Source organism: Saccostrea echinata, unplaced genomic scaffold (genome assembly GCF_033153115.1).
Source record: "Saccostrea echinata isolate AGI-Se365-2 ecotype Australia unplaced genomic scaffold, CSIRO_AGI_Sech_v1 ptg000001l, whole genome shotgun sequence".
Classification (NCBI taxonomy): Eukaryota; Metazoa; Mollusca; class Bivalvia; order Ostreida; family Ostreidae; genus Saccostrea; species Saccostrea echinata.
Window position 1 is genome coordinate 52843263 of NW_026889750.1, and position 25418 is coordinate 52868680.

The 25418-nt window shown below is 32.1% G+C and overlaps 1 long non-coding RNA gene across 1 annotated transcript; it reads left to right on the forward strand.

Annotated features, from left to right (window-relative positions):
- Positions 1-328: 328 nt before the first annotated feature.
- On the forward strand, positions 329-23699 carry LOC133180809 (uncharacterized). The gene is made up of 6 exons (XR_009720392.1): positions 329-353; positions 626-772; positions 5899-6118; positions 7486-7585; positions 14461-14545; positions 21706-23699. It is a non-coding gene; the product is annotated as an uncharacterized LOC133180809 (long non-coding RNA).
- The last annotated feature ends 1719 nt before the right edge of the window (positions 23700-25418 follow it).

Sequence of the window (25418 nt, forward strand, 5' to 3'; positions counted from 1 at the left end):
AAGAAAAATTGCTTGTTGTCATTGTCAAGCTTGAACAAGTCCTGATTCATATGAAACAGATCCTGATCAATTTAAGCATTTTTTTTAACATATAATGAAAAAAAAAATACTGTTTATCTTATGCAGTTGCCATGGAGAAATTAACTTGCTTATACTCTCAATTTAGTTATAAAACCATATAACAAGCAATAATTTTTTTATTTTAATAAAATTGTTATACAGAGTCTACATATATTACTTGTATATCTACATGTATATGTAGATTAGAAACTTTCGGTCGGGTTCAGTTTAATTTTGATCGGGTTAGTTAATACATTGTTGAGTCTTTTGATCAGCATGGACATGGTTTGATGGTATGATTATGATAATATTTTTACAGTTTCAATTTCTAAACTTTCCAGGAAAGTTTAATTCCTGCATTTTGTACAATGGCTATATATATGCCGTATATTTTCCCATGAATTTTTTTTTGAAATTATATTTTTAAAATTCTGACAAGATTTCTGAGGAAATTTTTAACTCCCTAGGGTGAGATTTATGACAGTCTGAGACATTTTAAACCAAGTCTCTGAATAAATTAGATTTTGTTGACTTGTTTGCATTTATGCATTTATTTTTATTATAGTGTGTTCGGTACCACATAACATGCGAGAATACCTTCTCCGGTATGTTGGAGAGAAGATTAGCAAGAAAAAATCGCGTGAGAAAATGAGAAGTTGACAGAAAAAGATTTTTTTCATTATCGAAAGGGACATGCACAACATCCATAATGGTAAGAAAAGATAATTATCTATAGTCATATTTATATGTTTCTATAATGTTTCTTTCGATAACTTTTCACTCATATTGAAAAGCCAGCACTTGAGAACCTCTGTACTCAGGACCCTTGAGCAATGAGTAATTTTGTTCATGCCAGCACCTACTACAACATGGGACCTCAGTTTCATTTGAACACCGGTCTCCACATCCTGCAGTGGGATTCGAACCTGTGATGTTAGGATCAACTCCTTTATCTGTGACTCTAAAGCAAACACTTAAACCACTGCGCCATGCAAGCAGCTAGTCATACATGTATTCCTTATGATGTGAGCTAGCATTATGAAAATTACATGTGCTGTAGATCATAGGTTGCTACATAGTTCTTTGTATGTTGCGCTAAAAAAATATGGTGTTCATCAATGATTCATTTTGGTGTGCATCCTGCGTAAATTATGCACAAATTTTGCTCAGGACGCATTATTTTAATAAATGTGCATCCCAATGGACGCAATAAATTTATAGAAGAACGTGTATTATTTGGTATAATCCGATTTTAAACTTGACCGATTGCATCATATCCATGTGCTAAGCGATATGCATGAACAATTTTAACAGGTATATATAAGGTTGCCAACAACAGGTCAGATTTCACAATTGCAGCCAATTAACCAGCAATTATCAGAAAATATTTGAAAGTTAGATAACATAGTTCGATTATCACTGATTATGTCTATACTGTGGAACATTTCTGAAGCGAATACTATACCTTTGTAAAAGCTATACATGTAACCTGTATCATTTTTTTGTTTTTTTTTGTTTTTTCCTTACAAGCTAAGAAGTTTAAAATTTAATCATTTTTATTTCTGACTGTTTTTTCATTTCTTCTTAAAAATTCTTTATTTCATTCTGCTTCTGTGCATTTTATGACTGATACATTACAATGTGTGAGATCGTATGTACGATCTAAAAATAGAACCAAAGTGCACAGTTGACAATATATTATATTTATGACACAAAATCATGTACTATTACTTGGACAATTGATAGTAAAATTATAAAACTACTCACAGCAACAATAAAGCATTTGCTCTTTCGTGAAATAACTTTTTATATTTCACCAGAATTTCCTCTGTAATATCTAATATATGACCCTTGGATTTGGATGCTCCGATTTTGTCATGGGACTCATTGTTGTCATTAAGGGGGGTCCTTTGGACCCATGATAACCATTTTCAAAATGAATCACTGGTTCATAGGTCTGGGACTAAAAGGTTATGAGGACATACTATCTTAATATCACCCACCCATTATCATCTGATCAGCATGATCAGTACTATTAAGCAGGAAAACAAATATTTGAAGAGACATACTGTAAAAATAATTTTGTAAGATCTTGGAAAACATGTAATTTTGGAAGTAGATTGACATATAAGTATATAATTTTTTTTTGTGGATAACAGTTGATTAGGGTAGGTGGTCACTGGTGTGATTTTGACCCATTATCTGATTATTTTTCATACTTAACTTAAGTTTTGTTCGAGTATATGTCAGTGTTTGTTATGCTACAACGTTTTCTTGGTAATTTTCTCTATGGAATACCTTTTTACAAGATTTCTTCTTTTTTTTGGAATTATTAATTGAATTTGCGAAATACATGTGTTCGACTTACAAGATATATGTGTTGGATTATTTCTAGTTAGAACAATCTAACTTTGTCTCGGAACAAGCCCTCGATCACCACAGTTAGAATATGTCCCATATACTAGCAATGTAGCATATTGGAAAGGATCCGCTCAGAAATGATTACAAAAAAAATTGCACTGAAAATAACTATCAAATTAATCATAACAAACCTTTTTGAGATTTTATATGCCTTTTAACCTAAAAAATAATCCATAGAAATAAGAAAATTCAACTCATTTTCTCAACCTTTTTTCCTCGCTTCAAAGGACAAGGTATGGTAACGGCTGAGTCTGGCCCCTTATCTGATGTAAAAATCAGAACATAGTTAAAATAGTGATAGTTTGTAGTTAAGAACTAAAAATGATGCTTGTTTTAAAACCAGCACTAATTTTGATTCAAAGCTTACGCGGAGACCAGAAGAGAGTGCAGAAGTAGGACAATTTCCTGAATTTTCTCAATTCTATTGGAATATCCTCAAATTTGAGATACTTTTCACTTCGGGAAACATAGAGCACAAGCTTGCCTATCTGAGATTTTTATACATAAGATGCATCTGATACTAGTATATGAAATATATAAATTTGGTAGATAGGCAAGCTTGTGCTCTATGTTTTCTGAAACAAAATGTGCTGTAAAATCGATGAAAATTTGCATAAAATGAGAAAATTCGGAAATTGACATATTTTCTGATCTTCCTGTGACCTGTATGTATCACATAACTTAGAACCAATACTCATTTTCTGGCAGGGGTGACAACAGGTTTCTATTGATAAACTGTTGTATCATTCTAAACAACACCCCAAACCAGGGGCCAAAAAGGGGTCTTAGCCTATCTTGTCCTTTACACGCCATGTTGAATTCGGAACTCTCTGGATTGTTCATAGAAAATGCAGTCAGTTCAAGTTATCGAACTTGCTTCAGGGATAGACATTAACTTTCAGATTTACTTGCCCTTCGGGCAAGTGATCTCATACTTTGAGTTGTCTGAATGCAAAACTTTGTTGCCCAAAATAAGGAAAGAACTTCAGAAGAATTTTTTTATCACTGTAAATGTTATGACAAGAAAAAATGTGACCAAATACACTACGTCAATTTGGCAAGGTGAGGTAAATTTGTACATTATACATATATTACATGGCTTCGAGGGCAACATACCAGAATATTTGCCCCCGAGGTGACAGGAAAGCCCTGGAGTGTTATGTCGCCCGATGCCGAAGGCAGAGGGCGACATAACACTCCAGGGCTTTCCTGTCACCGAGGGGCAAATATTCTGGTATTGTTGCCCGAGAAGTCATGTAATATATGGTATATAACATTTTAAAAAAAAAACAAAATCTGACATATGTATTGAAGACTATGGACCTGTGTAAATATCTGGAAAAAACATGCAAATTGTTTTTTAAATAGTTGATTGGTGGGTACCAATAGTTTCGATAATAATGCTAAGGAACATTAACACTTTTGTTGTTAAAATGATAACGGGGGACGGCTGAAAGTTATGAAGGCTGATTTCTCTTCCTCTATAAATAATTCCGAAATATTCCGTCTTGTTTCATTGCAGAATGTTTTCAGCACGCTGACACTTGTGCTTATAACTTTTGTTGTATTTACGGAATTTTTCTCCTCAATCAAACTATCTAGTTCCTCTGAATTTAATGAACATAAAAAGACGTAGACGTTTTCCAGACATTTTCATTTTCGCGGAACTGTTTACGTTTGCTTAGCAACTGCCTCTGTGAATTTCGAACCCGATTTAATTAATATGCAGAATGTTTACACGCGAGGGAATATAACGGTGTTCGGGAGGGCAACATAACTGTTTCCGGTGTAATATAACTATATCCGGCGTGATTCAGCAGTTTTTCAGGGCATATGGATAAAAATATCATATTTGTGATATAATGGGAAAACTTCTTCAAAAATGTTATATAAATGTATATATACCACTGTCCTTGTAAATATAACCTGTTAACACACACTGCCATATAGCAATAACCCTCCGTCTAATAAAATTCATATTTTTAAAAATTATTTTCGGTAGGATTCTTTTGTGAATCGTGATTTGCTGAGATAACTGTGAAACAACGCTGAAGGAAGATAGTTGCTACATCGATCTTTACTTTGATCAGGATACATCGTGTTACATGTACTGTACTTATATTCTGTGAGTGAATAAATAATCTAATTTCCAAATAAGTTAACATTTTAGATGTTAGACGAACAGCACGTTTACCAGGGAAAAAAACGCAATAACGAACCTGATTTTCAAATGAAAGGTATAATCCAGAAATTGCGACAAGGAATTCCAAATGCAAAAACAATGTCAGTCAGTCAGTACCTGGCAAAAATCAAGTCTTCAATTTATTGTTTTTTTTACATAAATTAATGTGAACTAAATAAATATGTACATTTCTATGAGAAAAAAAATCACTTGCCCGATCGGACAGGTACGTCGTAAGATTCACTTGCCCGAACTGAGAATTTACTTGTCCCGGGCAATCGGACAACCGTTAATGTCGATCCCTGTGCTTATTTTGATAAATTGCCAATACACGGAACGAATTCTATCTTTAAACCAGGTCTGTAGGACAATATCATTTTAATGATTAGAACATTCTAATCTAGGTTATTGAGATCACAGCAACAATATATAAACAAAATTAAAATTGAAATTATAATTCGCATCATTTCTTTTAAAAAAGAAAATATAAATTAATATTATTTTGTAAAACCAAAAAATATTGGTTTAAATATACTGACAATAAAAAAAAGAGACAATAATTCTCAAATTATGAATAACTTTAAAACATAAACCTACAAGCACAGATCTCATGATTTGTAATATAATGCACACACAGGCATGTAAACTGAAGTAAATCAAACATACAGATTTTCACTGATTAGCTAATATACATGTAGAACTAGTTTCAACTAAATACTCGTACAAATACAAAAGAAAAAAATAATTATTTCCCAAGCAAATAAAATGAAGAAATTAAAAGTTTTTGATTTTATTTTGATTTAAAAATTATCAAAGAATATTTAAGTCGAACTTCATGAAAAAGAAAAGCTGAAATCAAAATATTTGTATCAATTTCAATGTCATGCTTGATAAATCTTGGAAATACTGACAGATACACCCTTGCATAACACATATACATGACTAAAATTGTAAATTTTTAGAGACTTTGGATATGCATGGTGTCAAACTTTGTCTCATTTTAATATAAAATGAAAAAATTATAACCGATTAAAGATATTGTGATCTGTATTGTAGCATAAATATTGTGATACCTAATATAGTATATTAGATATAGAATAGTAGACGAAAGTGTATTATCCCAGCCCTTTATATTTGCAGTGCAGTATAAAACAGTTCAATTATATAATAATGAAGTCAAGAGAATATGGACATGATTATATGTAAATTAATAGATTTTGTTTTCATTTTTGCAGGTGTGTCTGATGGAATTTGTCATTTCATTAATAAATAATGCTGATAAAGATGCAAACTTAGCAATTGTGCCTAAAAAGTGACAGCTTTGACAAGAAAATATATCCATATGTAACAGTTACTGGTACTGTATGAATGCAGTGAAAGGATCCAGATGAACAGATGAAGAGATTAAGTACAATGTACATCAATTACTTGGATGAAGAGAATCTGCAACATGGGGTAAGGTATATTTGCTGCTTTATTAGTTATAAACTGTAAATAAATTGTTAGCAGAAAATAGACACAAAAGCTTTAATTAAAGCAAATCAGGGGTAAATACTAACTTTTAAAGCATGCAGATACTCAGTGATAGACTGATAGTTTGATAGTATCATAAAAACCAAAAGAACTTCAGTGACTTTGAATTCCTGATAGCCCTAGCTGTTAATGAACTAGTTGCCCATTACAGCCTTTGGCTGCTTATGGAGTCATGACGTGATTGTTGGGGGAGGAGGAAATGAATTCCCAGTGGAGATGGGTATGAAGGTTAAAAATAGGGCCACAAAGAACCAGGTTATGGTGAGGCAGACTTGCCTCCTTACATTTTATTGTAATTATTTAACCCTTCACTCTTTATGAGTGAAATAATTCTCGAATGGGACATAAAACAACACTCAATCAATCGGTCACACTTCACTCGCTGTTCACAGCACTTGTTGCTCTGTACTGGGCACTACTGGCTCACTTAAGCAGGTTAAGTTCAGTTTGGTGTTTACTAGTCATTCCAATGATAAATAAGTCTGAAGAACATTTTTTGTGAGTCGACTGCACAGCAGTGCAACACCTAGAGATCAATTTACCTGGCATCTGTCTGTCTGTCCATCTGTCACACCTTATATCTCAAGAATTGTAAGAGGTTTAATTGTTTTTGATATTTGGTTAATATTTTGCTTGGCACTCTGACTTTTTTTAAATACCATGGTTGCCAATCTTGTGACCCTTGAACTTACCTTTGACCTACTTATAAAAAAGTTTAAAGTGCCAATATTCAGCATATTTTTGATAATTTAAAAGAGGTAAGTCTATGCTATTAATAGCATGTGCACAATTTATCATAAATTATAATGAAAAATACCAGCATTATAGTTCACTTGACTTTGACCTTTGTTTTACTTTTCAAAAAATATTTTGAATGGTTAATTTAACTTAAATGTTTTGATTTTCTAGAAGTAGTGTTTTGATAATTAGCATTGATGAGCTCATGACACTCTACTTTGAAACTTTTTGATATCCAGTTATCACACAAACTAAAACTTAAATCCTATGAAAACAAATCGGGATCAGTATACCACAATGGGTGGTAATGTAGACTGACAATTGCAGTAAAGACAGCCTGAAATCTCTTTAGAAAAAAACTGTTGAAAAGATTATTGACCATTATATGGTGACGTCTCTATTTTAGTGAAAAATTCTTAAACAGGATGTAAAACGACATACAATTAAACAATCAATCCAACTACTGAGTGAGCTTTCTAGCTTGTGAACTACCAATTATGTCCAATTGGAAGTAATATTTGAATGTTTTAAAATGTGATTGTACATTGTAGGAAATAATGTTCCTATAGAAAAGTAAAAGAATGTATACATGTGAGATTCTGAAGTAGCCGTACATGATGAGTAGGAATTTGAAGTGAATTATGGGAAAAGGTATGTAATCCATTAGTTTGCTTTAAAGTTAGTGATTTTAAATCTGAACACACTGTGTAAAAGGAATTTTTCCGCCATATTCCTTTATTCACGCTATATTGTAGGGTCCCTATATAAGCCACTCACTTAGTCACTGTTCAGTGTAATCTGTTGTCACCTGTCTGTATAGACAGACTGATGTATGCTACATAGCTCTGGGTAGCGACAAAAAATTACTGTGTACTTCTTTCACGGCAGGAGAGAAAGATGCCAATGAAACTTACAACAGTCGCACAGGTCAGTGCAGTATACAAACATACACAAGTACACGTAACTGCAATAAAATAAATAAACAAAGGCAATGCAAGATAACCAGCATGAGCATGTGTCACCTTTCCACTCCGATACCTGTGACAATAAAGCAGTCAGGTGTAACAAATGCGAAGAGTATACCCTGGTGCTGATATAGTAGATGATATATAATCGAATATGGTGTATGCCTATTTATGAGATGTGTTCAGCTTTAATTGATTGCTTTTCTCTGACTATATGTACCATAGGTCATAGTCATTTATGGTATATACAGTGGCGCCATGTTTATCCGAACACTTCACCTTCCAGATGCTATTTTTCGGGAATAGATTTTTTCCATGTCATTCTGTCTCATTAATCCAGAAATTCGTGTTCCACATCTGAACGGTCGATTTCTACTACAAAACGTAATAGTTCATTGAAAAATGACTCTTTTATCCGGATGGTAATTTTTCAAGAAATGACTTTTTCATACTTATCTTCAGGGGTTGAAATTTTCCTGGAAATCCCACTAGCCCAGGGGCTACTGATTAGGAAAAAATTACTAGCCCAAATAAGAAACAGTTCAAAATTAATCAATATTATTTTACCAAACTTAAGCCAAAGAGGCGTCCGGATAAACAAGGCACCACTGTATATATCTATAATACATGTGTATAAATGTACTTGCTATTAACAGTGAGTACAGTAAAATTTTCCCATTAAGTATATTAATTTTTTCTATGTGGTTTACTTAATGCCCAATTATCAGCAGTTCCATAATTGCCATATTTAAGTATAAGAACTAGGTTGCTATAGCAGACAAAAGGTAAATATAAAAAATCTAAAGTACAAGGTACTTTATCACTGATTGAATGTTAATTAGGGCCTGCATGAAATGTTAAAGCTATATAGGATTCACATTGTCCATCTTTATGTCTTTCAGCCAGCAATTAACACTTCAGTTGTGACAAAATAAACAAGTTTTAATTTATGCAGTGTAATACTATACACCGTATTGATGCATACAGTAAATGAGATCATTAGAATGGTGTATTTATATACTGTATATACTTGATATCAACAATTTTTCTCAGTGGTCTACTTTATGCCCAATTATAAGTGGTCCCCTCAATGGCCATATTTAAGTATAACATATGTATAAGTACAGGTTGCTATAGCAGACAAAGGTAAATATAAAAATCTAAGTGCAAGGTACTTTATCGCTGATTGAATATTAATTAGGGCCTGCATGAAATGATAAAGCTCTATAGAATTCACATATTGTCCATCTTTATGTCTTTCAGTCCAGCAACACTTCAGTTGTGACACAATAAATAAGTTATAATTTGATATGCAGTATAATATAATACAGGGTATTGATGCATATAGTGAATAAGATCATTAGAATGGTATATTTATATACTGTATATACTTGATATCAATGGTTAATTCAATTTACTCAATTTTTCTCACTGGTCTACTTTATGCCTAATTATAAGTGGTCTCCTTAATGGCCATATTTAAGTACATGTATAAGTACAGGTTACCATTGAAGACAAAAGGCATATACAAAACTCTAAAGACCATGATACTTTGATACTGACTGAATGCTGATCTGGACCCTTGAAAAGCACTTAGTCTTAGTCTTATTTATATGACAATGTGTGGTTTGATATAAGTTAACTGAATTACCTAGGTAACCATGGTAACTTATTTCTATCTGTTTTTGGATGTTTTTGCATAAGCAAGGGCTTGGGTCATGCATAAACTTTTCACATTTTTCAACTTCTTCTCAAGAACTACTGGACAAGTTTAAACCAAACTTGTCACAAAGTATCTTTAGAATAAGGATGGCAATGATTAACTGGTTTATTAACTATTAAGAAAGATCATAACCAGTTAAAATTTTCATAACCAGTTTTGTAACCAGTTACAATTTACATACTAACCACTTAGTAGATACAGTAGCTGCAATGTTATTGTTGACAACTTACACGAACGATCACGTTAGACGAACGATTCCGCACGATTCACACATGATAAAATCTGTTACATGAATGATCCTTCACACACACGATTCTACACGTTACACGATCTTACATGATTGCTAACGGAAACGCACGATTCTTCACGCAAAATAGTTCAAATTCTTTAGGAATGGATATTTTCAAAAAGAAATAAGGCTTAATACTTATTTTAGATTTCAAATAATGATTGATTTTATTTCATCAACTTTGAAAAATGAAAAAAAAAATAGAAATGGATATTTCTGGAACTAAATACATGTAAGATTTATGAATTATTTTAGATTACAAAAAATTATTTATGTAATTCTCTGACTTTAGAAAACCGATTTTTTTTTTTTCGTTCTATCAGAAGATGTACATTAAGGTGGACCGTGAGTTTTGATTGAATTGGATTTCATAATATGCAGAAAGGGACAAGTTTGAAAAAAATGGCATGAAAATGAATTAAATTATAAGTTATATCCACATTTCAATTTGTGAATCTCTAAAATCAACAATTATTTTACAAATCATTTATTTGCAGAAATTAAAAAAATAATCAAAAGTAACCTCCAGAGATAACACTGATAAACGAAACCCTGAGAATCATGTCGTGTAAATGTACATTCACTGACTAAATACTTATGTAAGCATTGAGAATTATTTATTTGTAAAAATGTTTATTTTTGATCTATTGATTTTAAAAATATCTTGACCATAATTAGCAATAAATATAATTAACATCAGAGAAAAAAATCAAACATCTAAGTACGGTTTATCAGAAAAAAAATCATGCTATTTGACGAGAACACAATATTGTACAACTTACTATATTGTTTATTTCCAAGCGATAATTAGTTCATTCTGTTTTCAGTTATGTAAATCGCGCTTCATTTCTTTTTAATTATGATTGAAAAAAAAAAACAGACAAGTGAAATGCTTGTATAACAAAAACATTCCAATAAAAACTTACAAAACAAAATTTACACGTTTCTTAACGCACGATCACGCACGATTAAAACCACAAACGATTGAGTCTGATACACGCACGATCTCGCACGTTACACGAACGATCACGCATGTTACACAATCGATTTTACACGATTCTTTTGTCAACAATAACGTTGCAGCCACTGTAGTAGGGATGGCAATTGAATACAGAATTGCAAATCGGTTAACGGTAAACCGCAAAATGTTCCGACCAATTAACCGGTTAATCGTATCAAACTACACAATGTCATTTTCTTGACTTTTTTCAAGTACCTCTATTCCTATGCACAAGAAGTCTTTAAAAAAGTTGTTAGAGGTCAAAATCATTCTATTTGTCTTTCTTGGTCATAAAACTACACGCATATTTTTTTTCAATAGACAAGAAAAAATTCAGAAAACCATGAACCATGCCTGAGATATCGTGAGATAATTTTCATGAGCGGATGTCACACAAGTTCATTCTTCATTATCACCATAATCAAAACTAAGTCTAAATTGTATCACTTAAGGGGAAGAAGGACCTTGAGCTGAAAAATACTTGTCATTCAATTTTTTTCATATTTTGTATATTTCTAATTTAGTATGTCCCACATATCTTAAAGCAGTTATATCAGTAGGTTTCTGACCTTATTTTAGAGATATTGATTGACAAATACTATGCCCTGCAGTATCTAAGTGGAGTTTTAATTCTTCATGTTTCCGGGCCCAATACTCTGTCCATAATGGGATTTTTTAAGCATATATAAAAAATATGCAAGTGGACATGTATCTCTTAAAATATTTCAGAGTATGAATAGGTTTAAAATTCCAAAAAGCAATTTTATCCTGTCACACCGCATCTGGATAGGGAAAATTACGTACTTTTTGAGACAACTTAAGCAACAACAAAAAAACGTAATTTACAAAAAATTCTATCATTCAATATTTTTAAATTTATGTTGAAATGCAAGTCCTTCAAATTATTGGTTAACTATAAAAATTTTGAATGGTGAAGCTGACCTCAATATTGCACAGGACATCATTACAGAGGACATAAGCATGACAAAAACGTGTCATATTTACATTTCTTGAGTACGGGAAAAACCAACTATGACGTCACACGTAAGCTAAATAAGCGAAATAAGATATGCCTACATAAGATTTCTGTCATCAGCCATGCAATCATAATTTTTATGTTCCCCGTTTCTCAAAATATTTCATCACATACTGATTATGACCTGATTTTACATAATAATACCGCCCCTGTATTCACCGAGTATGATCTTGCTGTACTAATAGATCGTGTATGACGTCACCGACTTGTTGGACGTGCAGTTTAGGGAAACAGAGGAGTGGATCAATCTTTTTCATAATTTGTTAATGTTTATATGAATGTTAAAACTTTTTACTTTTTTATATAAGATGGCAATTTAAGTAAAAAAAAAAATGTCGAAAAATTATACAAGAACTGACGCTTTACACGTTTTGGACTTATATAAACGGAGATTATGACGTAGATAAAAAGAGTCATGTGACCATGTGTCCTTCATCCCCTTAATTTACAATGTTTGTATTATAATCTAATGTGATAGATAACTGCAAAAGATACACACACACCAATTCATGGTACTCAACGGTGATTATTATCATTAAAGAATTAGAGGACAGTCGGGGTAACGACATGATGTTTTAACTGTATACATATCTCAGACTGACCAATTACCCCGCAGTTTTAATCTGGAGAGCCATAATGACCTCCCAATCAGCCTAAATAAATAAATGAAAATGCTAAATTAAATGTTTAGGTAGGAATTTCTATTTTGAAAATGAATTTTAGTACATTGCCTTCAGTTTTACATATATTATAATTTTTTTACGACTAATCGATTGCAGATTTTCTAATCGATTGCCATCGTTCCAACCGAGTAATCAGTTAACCGGTTAGAAATTGCCATCCCTAGTAAATACTTTTTGTCAATGAGTATTTGTATTTACTTTTTCAATAATATTTTCATTTTTTGAAATAAAACTTGTAACATGTTTCAAACTGAAATGTGACAATCAAGCAGTTACCATATCTTGCCGAATATAATATGCATTGGTTTAAATATGCACCCCCTTTTTCAGCCTGATAACTTGGGGAAAATTGCAGCTCGGTTGTAAAGATTATTTGCTACAAAATCTTATTTCGTACAGGGCACAAGTTATTTAATCATTAAGATTTTAACAGACTTGAAATTTCTTTGACAATAACTTAAAGATAAGTCACTTGACATATGTGTTGTAATCAACACACACCCAAAGCTTAAAAAATGAAGAACGAAGGTTATAAATCGACCTCTCAAATATGAAACAGGGCTCTCAATTGTCTATAATTGGGGCCGTTCAAGAGCCCCACTCCCAATTCAAAGAAAGGTGCCTTTTTCCCAAATAAATGTGTTAATTTTCCCAATAGTAATTTCTCCCAAAAATTAAAGAAAATATAGCTGGATATATACCGGTAATAACTTAACTTGCTATTCATATTCCTCTGTTTTATAAAACAAATTTAATTGATAACGAAGACCGGAAACCCAATATATATGATTTTAAAGTACGTATAATGGTTATTCCAAAATTTCCTAAAAGGTCTTTATTTTCCCAATCTTCCCAAAAAGCAGTGTGAAAATGAAAACAATTATATGTACAGCAAATAAGAAGTGCCCTATCTTGTCAAAAATGTGGTTGGAATAGATAGACCATTTCTTTATCCAGGTGAATATCATTACCGCTACATTTTCAAAATGGTAATTATTTACCGCTACATACTCATTACCGCTGCAAAAAATGTACACATTACCACTACATTTAAAAGTTTCCATTACGAATACATTGCCTCTTTCATTAGCCAATGGATTATGCATGTGCAGATTGATACAAAGTACATGTACAACATATCCAAGCATAAGACCTTTTTCCACTGCTCACCATGGGAGACGAAAGTAGGGCTTAACAGGGTGGCTTTTTCCTACATTTTTATTAGTCCCCTACCGGTGAAACCAGAGGGAATTATAGGTTTCCTCTGAGTCTGTCCATCTGTCTGTCTGTCCCTCTTTCAGTCTGTCCCATTTGTTTTCCGCACTTTTTTCTAAACGCTTGCAGATATTGAGCTGAGTTTTGGTATGTAAGTGTATCTTGATGAGTTACAGTTCAAGTTATGCTTCTTAATCAATGATTTTTAATGGAATTGTGGCAATTCAATTTTTAGTGGGAACCAGATTACACTTGCAGGTAGGGGACTAGTATTGCTAATGCAATACTCTCAAAATGCTTGTTTAATCTTAATTATAGTAGGTATTTAAGTATGCAAGTACAATACTGTACATATAAATGCTTGTTCAAAATAAAGTTTTTCTCGTAATTTCAGCCCAATGCAACAGAAACTAAAAATTCAAGAACCTATTGGTAATTAATCTGATGTTTTTTAAATAGATTGATCGAAAGTACATGCAATATAATTCATACTATATAAAGGTGCAGTGTTTAATTGATTTGTTACAAAAAAGAGCAATGACCATATCACCAATGCTAATGTAGTGGTAATTATTTTTAATATTTAATAAGTTCCACGTTTTTTTTTTTTCACAGTGAAATGGTAAAAAAGAAACTGCTAGCGCTACTGTGCAGACTACCATCAATCAACATGATCAACAAAATCAAGTAATCCTTCTGAGTAAGTGACCTGTAGTATTATCTGTTTTCACCTAGGCCAATATGAGAAGGATGAAAGTTATTATACTCAATACACAAGTTTGGAGATTGTAGCTCTTCAGCAAGAGAAACACAAAAAGAAGCCATATCCGCATGAAAGTGGCAGAGATTGTTGATAAAGTATACACAATCATGATTAAATAAATGTCAAAATGATGGCTTAATTAGGGCCTTTTAAAATGTAATTAATATTAAAGAAAGATTATACATGCATATTATGTCAAGCAATGATGATTTTGGTGATCATATTGAGCTATACTTTAGTAATACAGGTTTTTGGATGCTTGAGTCTCTGATTGACAATATATATGTAGTTTTTGGAGACCAGGTCTTCCAATAATCTGTCAGAATTCCCATGGGTACCAATTGCAACCTGTTGTTAGGCTAGCAGACCTCTTTTTATATTCATATGAAGCAGAATTTATTCAAAATCTTACACATGAGAAGAAGAAAACACTTGCTGTGGTCTTGAACTCGACAGTGAGATATATCGATGATATATTATCAATAGTTATTTCCATTCATATGTCAACTATATATATTATACCCCAGTGAGCTTGAAATAAAAGATACCACAGAGTCTGACACATCTGTTTCATGTTTGGATATTATTTATTTCCATCCCTAATTAAAATTTTATAAATTGATTATGTACATGTAATATTAAATGCATGTTTCTTGGAAAGTAATGTTTTAAGTGTTTCCTTACTACTATTAAGGATTTTCAGGGTATATCAGATTCTTGTTTATTATCCTTTTCTAAGTGTTACTTTTCTCTAAGCAGTAAACAGGCAGTTGTATCATTAATGATAGGTGGAGACACATATCAAGTTACCTACAGTTACAGCCAAGGTTTTAATGAAGAATCATCTGGAGTCTGGCAGTGAGAGTGACAGTCGGCAGTGGATACTCACTCCTCTAAGGCACCTGATCCCACCTCGGATGTTTTTGAGGTAGAGGTTGCACTGCTCAAATCATAATTTGAATGGACTTTTGAGCTTAAATACTATTCGTTGTCTCCATATTTCATTTTATAAAATCTAGTTTTAATTAGGATGATTGAAAACAAATGAATCATCAATCCCTTTGAGAGAAGACACTTCCTAGATTGTACAAATTTATTCTAAAAAAAAATAGTGGAATCTTTAAAATTATTACGAGGGGAAAGAATCAGTGTTTTATTTAGAATCCTGACGTGCAGTGATCAGATGCCTATATATTAGAGATCCATTTTTCTTTCTTCGTATTATTATAAGATTTTTCCAGTGTGTTTTTTTCCCAGATATTTTTGGTATTTATTATTTAAATTTTGAGCTGATTAGTGCATCCAAATAAACAGTTATAGACCAGTATATTGAACATGTCCTACTAGCAGGTTTATGAAATATATGGAGATAACAAACAGTATTAAAGCTCAAAAGTTCGTTCAAACAATACAATTCAGGAGCAGAACAATACGGACCTCTAAAACATCAGAGGTGGGATCAGGTGCCATGGAGGAGTGACCATCCCCTGCTGACCAGTCACACGCGCGGTGTGCTTCCTGTCATGATCCGGGAAAAATTAGAAAAATCTGTATGCAATTCAGTGTGTAAATAATGGCCTGGAAATTAGATTTAAAACGTCAATCAGCACTTGACTTAATGATAGATTGTATTTTCTGACAAGCAACAAGGTCATTGTATCGACCATATAACTATTGTAATGATGACTTTAAACAAGACTGATGATATTCTTGTTTCATCAACTTGTTTGTCAATAACTTACTTTGTTTTAGAAATTGTTCATAGGTAGAGCATGCTCTTGCGAATCGAATCAACAGAGAGATATGAACCCTGTATGCAGGTGATGAGGGTATATTGCTGCATAAGTAAGGGAAGTTAATGATTGAAAAGTTAGTCATAAAGGTTTGTTGTTAGGTTACCATTAACCTCTTTTTATAGAAAATTATCAAAATATGAAACAGATGTGTCAGACTCCAGGGATAGACTTTAACTTTCATATTCACTTGTCCTTTGGGACAACAAATTTTGACTTGTCCAAATGCAAAACTTGGTTGCCCAAACCTTAGAAAGAAGAAAATATGGGTAATTTAATTTATGTGCAATAAAGTACTTTCTATTGGCAAGTTAACTGCCAAGAAAAAATGTTAATGTGTCAGTTATCCTACAATTGTAAATTCTGTACATGTATACCACTGTCCTTTCATTTATCCTGAAAACTTGCACTGCCATGCAGCAGTATATATTTTCTTTAAAATAAAATTCATATTTTAAATATATATATATATATATTATTTTGATTTTTTTCTCTGGAAAACTGAGGCCACACTAAAGGAAAACAGTTGTTATGTTTTGAAACATACATATCCTGATCAGAATACATTGTTTGCCGAGAATAACTGGTGTTCTCTGAGTGAAAAAACAAACTATTCTTGTTTAAGGAAGAGATTGCAAGGGTACATGAAAAAAATCCGCTCAATGAATTTTTCTCATTTTTACATATAATTTGCCTTACGTTAATGGTATCATCATATGAAAATTTCAACCATGGTCATCAGGGTTATAAGGAAGATATGGTTGCCATGGTAACCACCGTTTTTCAATATTTTGATATTTATGCAGTGAATTTTTAATTATGCCATACAGGTATCAAAATTGAAACAAATTAAATAATTTTCACCAGATATTAAATAACATGCTTTATATTCATCGGAAATAAAAATTGTATCGGAAACTATTGATAGATGTACTAATGCCCCAGTTGCTTTGGGGAGTAGTCATTGTAAATTTGCAGTAATATTTTCACCCCAAGAGCAGTTTTCAACGTCTTGACAAAAAATTGCCCAATGAATTTTCCCAAAATTAATATATTTTGTAACAATTATTATAAGTGACTTATGTTTAAAATATGAAGTGGGGTCATCACATTCTTTTTTAAGCTACATGCATTTCAATACCCCCCCCCCCCCTTTCCTAAAATATTAAAAGATTTCATAAATTTTAATCTGATGGTTTGTTGCTGAACCTTAAATATGCATAATCTGTTAAAAACTATAGAAAATACGTATAGATTAATAAATATTTTTTCCTGAAAATCTTGTAGTGGTTGCTCATTTTATGCGTAGAGCAGAATGATAGCAGAATGATATAAAATAATGTACACAAAAAACAACAATATGCATATTTTTTTATTTCCCCATCTCCAAAATATTCATTCCGTTATTATATCAACATAAGTACATGTATATACATTCTAAACCAGTGCACAGTGGTCTAAGGGCCAAATTGTTCATGCTCTGAACACTCATCGAGTTCTCTGCACTGTGACTTGGAATCGGAAAGGGGGGGGGGGGGTGAGTCACTTGAACACATTGAATGAATAGGTTATTTCAGAGAACTTGTACCTGCAATATATACCGAATATAAAAATCCTAACTATTATCTTATTTGACAAATTTCATGATTTGCTATTTAATATTTACATTTTGCAAATATTTTCCCTTCAGATTCATTGCAAGTTAGAAAACAATTCATTTTTTCATGAACTAGGTAAGCCTACATATCTCCATTGTGACGTCATAATGCCACACTTGACGTCAAAACTATAGTGCAAACTGTTTTGTTTCAAAAATAATCGTTGAATGACATTTATAAATTTGCGCTTCATGCTCACGCGGTTCATGAAATATGCTGAGGTGAAACGTCTTTGTTTATGTCCTCGTGAATTTTAAAAAATCAAATTCATTTTTCAAATATATTCCCGTGAGCAGGATGAGTTGAAATTTTTTTTTCAAAAATGTAATATGCTCAAAACAATTTTCCCTCTCTGGTATACCTGGTACCTCCGTAGTACCTCGATTGTGAGAATTAACCTCTCTTAGTTTCATCTGTCATTCTTACACGCGTATTTTTTGCTAGATTTGTGAAAACTTGCAAAAAGAAACTTTTCTTTTCTGTCAGAAGAAGTGTGTTCAGTTTCAATTTTTTACCAAATACGACGAATAAAACATTTAACCACAACAATTATAAATGTTTACGCAATAATGTGCCGACGATTCAATGTTTACATGGTCGATGTAAGAGTTGAAAATGCTAGAGAAGATCTTACCGAGGAAAACAATTTCCTCTGCGATATTTTTAAAAATACGTTCATGTCCAGCATGCGGCCTCAAACTGGTCTATACACATATATATGAAAAACGCATTCATTTATCTGTCCATCCATATAGGCCTATATTCATTATAATCACTGAGAAAATCACGCCGTCTGAAGCTTCTAGGAAATGAATATCGATTCATAGATGTAGATCCTATAGGAAAGAAACCGATCTCAAATAAAATTCTAATATTTTAAATAAAACTAGAGGACATAAAGATCCAGATATGAATTAAATTTATTCATGAAATAGATTTCAGTGTTCAGAACTACGACAAAAGGTAGACGTGTCGAAACGGAAAAAAAAACAAACCAGGAATTAAAAAAAAAAGTCTGCGTCGACGCTCACCAACACTCTGCAACATCACATCTTAATATTATTCTTTCTCTGCTTTAAAATTATTGCCACGAAGATATTTTGTCATGGGCGTAATCATAATCACGCTCCTTATTCAGCTGTTATTCCGGAAATGGTTACCGTAAATCTTCTTTTTTTAAACATCACATGAGTCGATCACGTGACGCCTTGCAATCGCTTCCTTAAGAAACTATTTTTGATATGTTCTTGGCAGAAAGTGTTATTGTTTTGTTTAAAACTAATGCAAGATATAAAAAAAAAAAGTTTTTATCTGAAATATTCACTTGCCCAATCGGACAAGTACATTGGCATTTTCACTTGCCTTAACTGGGAATTAACTTGCCCCGGGCAATCGGACAACGGTTAATGTCGATCCCTGGACTCTGTGGTATCTTTAAATTATCAAGCTCATTGGGATAATTGTGTTGAAATATGAATGGAAATAATTAATATCGTAAAGTCACGTGTATCGGACGCACTTTTTTTTCAGAAAAATTGTTCAAAAGTGTGGGTGCGTGCATTACATAGGAACTAAATTCAACCCCTTTTTCTCGACATTTTTTCTTAACTCTTATGAGTGATTTTCACTGTTACCACATTGTAAGTTTATTACATATTATTCCCCAATTCTTGAATGATAGTCACGTATGACAGATCGCTGATAAATAAATCAACAAACAGAAATATAAAAAGATATTTCCATTAAAATATTATTCAAAATTAAATATATATATATATATATATGTATATTTAAAATAAATTATCTTTTTCTAATTTGGATATCATCACTGCCAAATTTAACTCCCCTCGACCCTAATGTAGGTCATATTTGTTTATATAACAATTTCCGGCCATTTGGTTTTGAAACAACTGCCATTTTAAACAATACACTTGTAATCAGTAAAGTTTATTTAATGATAAATATTTTACACACCTTTTTAGTTACCTGGTATCACTTGTATACATAAGTGTGACATTAATTACGCTTGGGATGATTTGTTTACGTAAACACAGACACCTGCTTGGAATGCATTTTCAGCACAATATTGTAAAATGCTTAGGGTTATAGGGAAAAAAAATACAGGACTTAATTTTTAATTTATACCAATCAAATAACAATTAAAATACAGACTATACTTAAATACTTATAAATAAAGCTTATATGTAAACTGAATTTTCCAAGAAAATTAGAAGTTCTATCCTACTTTCGTTTTTGAAATAATATGAATATTTTAACTTTTTAAACTTTTTCTTTGGAATAGTTGTGCTGTGAAAATAAGAGATACATCCGCATTTTTGGGGTAGCGTTTTATCCATAGGAACTGCATTTTTCTCAGGATTTTCCCCCCAAATTTGGGGGTGTGTCTATTACAAGACTACGGCCTTTACACCTGACAATATGGTACTTCGTCAATATATCTAAATGTTAAAGGCGACAGCATGTATTTTCTTCTTCTCATGTGTAAGATTTTAAATAAATTCTGCTTTGTATGAATACAAAAATAGGTTTGATAATAACGGAGCACAATTGGTACCTATGGAAATTCCAAGAGATTTTTGGAAGACCTTGTCTCTAAAAACCACATAGATATTGTCAATCAGAAACTCAAGAATCTTTTTAATATCAACTTCAGAGTACCTGTGTGTACAATCAGTGTTTTTTACAAATAATTTTGCAAATGACCAATGACAAGATAAGTTAGTTTTTGAGTTCCACTTTTAATGAAGAAGCAGCTGTCAATAAACAAATCTCTCGTCCATACAACAAACAAAAAAGAATACCAAGGGTGATAATCTCAAAACTTAAGCATTGATCTGTTCAAAATAATTTTTTTTTATTAACATACGTTTAAGGATAAACAACAATACTTGATATCGCGATTACTTAAATTAGTGGAACTCTTTCACGGAGGTAGGAAACGTCTGTTGGATGGGGGCAGTGTACTACTGAATGCAATGCATGATCGATCATTGTGGAATTTATAAGGACTGATAAGAAAGAAATCCTAGAGAAATATCTTGCTAAACATGCGCTGAACCAGCCTAATAAATTTTTGAGAGGAGCTAATCCTGTATGTTGCATTTTTTAGGATACTTTTTACTAAGCGGACTTTTCTTATTAAATTCTAAATGAAAATCGTTACTTTTGAAAGTTGATAAAATACTCCAAACTTTCCTTACTTGACAAATCTACTATTTGGAGTTCAACTCTTGGCAATACATTGTAGTTTCCGCAAAATGATTGTTCGAATCATTCCATTGTCACCACTGTAATGTTATGCCCCAGAAATCTTGTGAGATTTAGAGCTTCCTCGACTCCCATGCTAATTAAAGAGCGGTTGTAAGTTAGATAATTGCGAGATACTCGCAATACTACGTATTGCAAAATACTGGTACTTTTAATTCAATTCACATGTGCTCACCTTTAAAATGCATTCACAATTCTTTATAAAGTTGGTGACATTATGTATGAAAATATAAAGTCTAGTTAAATGTTTAAAGTATGCTTGTGGTACATGTATGCATTTTTTTTTCTTGAACAGTAAAGGAAGGGATGAGAGAGTTCATTGAGTGCCATAAACTTTCATTTGTATGTTATTTTTTAGAGATGGAGTAGTACACAAGCACAATTTTTTAAAGAAAGAAAAGTCAATGGAATGAAAGCCAAAGAAAAGGTGAAGTGAATTGTAACTCATTATATTTTAAATTTAATGTGGACATGGTCATTATTTTAGTTATGTCATAACCTTCTTATCAATTTTAAGCAGTGCAGACAGATGCATTTCTTATTGCTTTGAATAGAATAAATTATCAAAAAAGTTTGTATATGTTTTTTGATATAGAATTTATATTTAAAAAAAAAATTATCAATTACTGCAGTTTTGAATTTCAGTACACTAGAAATTTTTCTGCCCTGCCATGAATATGGCTGGGGCATATAGAGTTTGTCATGTCCGTCTTCCGTCCTTTCAACCTTCTGTCTGTCCTTCCATTCCGCTTTGCTTTTAGCTCAGTTCAAAACTAAGTTTCAAAGAAACTATTCAAGATATTTTTATCAATCTTCATATGTTGATACATATTGATAAGAGGTATTCAATTTCATCAACGTACCTTGACCTTTCCTTTAACTTTGACCTCACTTTTCTTAAATTAGTGTTTAGCTCAGTTTTAAAGAAACCATTCAAGATAGTGTAATCAAACTTCATATGCTGATACATACTGAATCAACATTTTTTTACCTTGACCTTTCCTTTGACCTTGACCGTACTTATCTTAAATAAGTGTTTAGCTCAGTTTTAAAGAAACCATTCAGGATAGCGTAATCAAACTTCATTTGCTGATACATACTGATGAGAGCTATTCAACTGAATCAACATTTTTTGATCTTGATTTTTCCTTTGACCTTTACCTCACTTTTTCTAAATTAGTGTCAAACTTCATATTCTGATACAGACTGATGTAAGGTATTTGACTGTATCAACATTTTTGACCTTGACATTTCATTTGACCTTGACTTCATTTTTCTTGAAATGGTGATTAGCTCAGTGTTAAATAAACGGTTTCCATTCAAAATATTTTTATCAAACTTATTTTGCTTATGCGTATTAGTGAGAACTATTCAACTGCATCAAAAATGTATGACCTTGAACTTTCCTGTGACCTGGACCTCACTTTTCTTAAATTTGCATTTTGCTTAGTTTTAAAGAAACCATTAAATATAATTTTATGTGAGCTTATGCACTTAACAGAATTTGGTGAGAATTTATCATCTATATCCAACTTTTTCCATTTCAATGTTAAAGAAACTATTTTAAGATATTCTCATCAAATTTCATACACTAAAAATATTTTTATGTTGCATTACTAATATGCCCACATGGTGCAGTGGTTAAAGCTCTAGAGTTGCGGAGTAAGGAGTTGATCCTAATGTTGCTGGTTCGAATCCCACTGTGGGACGTGGAGACCGTATAAACCGAGGTCCCATGTCACAGTAGGTGCTGGCATAAAAAGATCCCTCACTGCTTAATGGCCCTTAGTGCCGAGTATAGGTCAAAATTTGCAGCTCTCCACCGGCAAGTGGTGGCGTCTCCATATGAGTGAAAAATTCTCGAGAGGGATGTTAAACAATAAACAAGCAAATAAAAATTAATATACCCTCAGCGGGGCATTCATGTCCTATGGACATATTTCTAGTTTTGCCCTCTTTTACATTTGTACATGGATATACTTTTTATTTTTGCTCTGTAAACAACAACAACAAAAACATTATACCATATAATATGCACAAAATTATATGCTAGGAATGTATTGTGAAAGATGCATTTCAGCTGACAAATGTAGCATCTTTAAGCCAGCTTTTTAAAAAATTTTCTGAATGACTTTCAGGTACTTCTTTTATATTTGCAACTCATTTATAGGGATGTATTAGTATGGTAGCCTGTCTGCCAACACCTTGTAGATGAGATTCTAGCACATATTGTGTGAAATGGTTCTCTTAATTGACATGAGAAGGTCACTATTTTTTATCAAGATAAAAATTACTTGTCTGTCTTGTAATAACATTATTTAATATATCCCTTTCATAGCACACATGTTTGTTTCAAAGAGAAAAAACATTTATAATTTTTCAAGGTCAATAATCTCATGGATGAAATGCAAACTGTACTATTTGAAATAGGTGGTATAGGTATTTCAGAGTCTGTATTACAGCTTGCCAGTTTATTGTTGGAGGGAATATTCTCATCAAATAAACTATGTAAAGATTTGCTTTTTAATGCAAAGTATTTTTATAAGTAATAACTTAATTCATTTCAACTTACAATGAACAGTTAATCAATGCATCTCACTTTGTATCTAATGCATTTTTAGAACACAAATTTGTGGTTTAAAACATGTTGTAATAGTTTAATAATGCTATTCATTTTTTTTAATTGACAAGAAATGAAAATGTAATGATTATTTCAAAATAGTGTTTTATACCTCTTATGTATATTTATAGATATGTAAAAGATTGTTATTTTTATTGATGTTATTTTTGTGTACAAAATACTAGTTATTTATTACTTTATACAAAACTAATGTTGTGAAGATTGATAATAATAGAAGTCCTTATGCATATATTGAACAGTATACAAATGTCACCAATGTAATACACATTTACAAATAAAATGAAATTTTACATGACTTGCACATATTTGCATTATTTGTTACAGTTATAACAAATCTAATTCATTGTATTTATTGTTTTCAATTTTTATTGTCTATTCAAACATGGAAAAATTATATGTGTAATGATGTTAAAGACACAAGAATATGAATTAAAATAAGACTATATGAACTACCTTTAGATTTATGAATTCAGTAGACAGTGACTGTGACAAATGTGTATTTAGGATAGAGATCTTAGACATGAGAAGAAAAGGGGTTGTTTTACAAACTTTTTTTTGCATGGGGAAATATGGACATTTTTATACAACAACAAATGAAGTTACTGGAATTGTGAAGTCTACGTGTCTTCTGTGAGTAGACATCTTTTGAAACAAAGGTAGCTTGGGGCCAGAAATATTCTAGACCCAGTAGTAATGGTCTTTTGCACAAGGTCATAGTCACTGTATATCAAAGTATTAAATACTTACCAATAATTGTTTGTAACCTCAGAGTATGATCCTTACACAGGTTAATACAGGTCAAGGCCATAGGGTTTAGAAATGTAATAAATATTCAGATAAACACATAATTCTGTTTGTTTATTTGTTTGTTATACATCCTTCAAGAATTTTTCACTAGTATTGAGACACCACAACTTGCTGGTTGAGGGCTGCAAATATAGACCTGTACTTTTGAGCAGTGAGAGGTCTTTTCTTGTCCAAGCATATACTGCAACAAGGGAATTTGGTTTCATTGGAAGAACCGGTTTCCATGTCCTTCAGTGGGATTTGTACCTATGACTTAAGGAACAAGTCCTTACTCCACTACTCTAGAGCAAATGCTTTGACCACTGCGCCAAGCGGGCAATCACATTATTGTTATACTAGATGTAAATCAAGGCGAAGGGATAATTGTGACTTGGGGATGTATAACAACCCTGCATCAAGTTCAATTTTTGACCACTATAAAATAACTTCCAAAGATTATATTATCCTAGGGTTCATTATGCTCAGAGTGTATGACATAAATTGGATATATAAAATTCTAAAATACATTTTTTTTTTTTAGAAAAGTACAAGGTTATAGTTTCAAGAGGTCATATCTAGCATGTACAGGTGATTGTGGCTTAGATGATGATTCTATACCATAAGTCATCATGTGACTACGACGT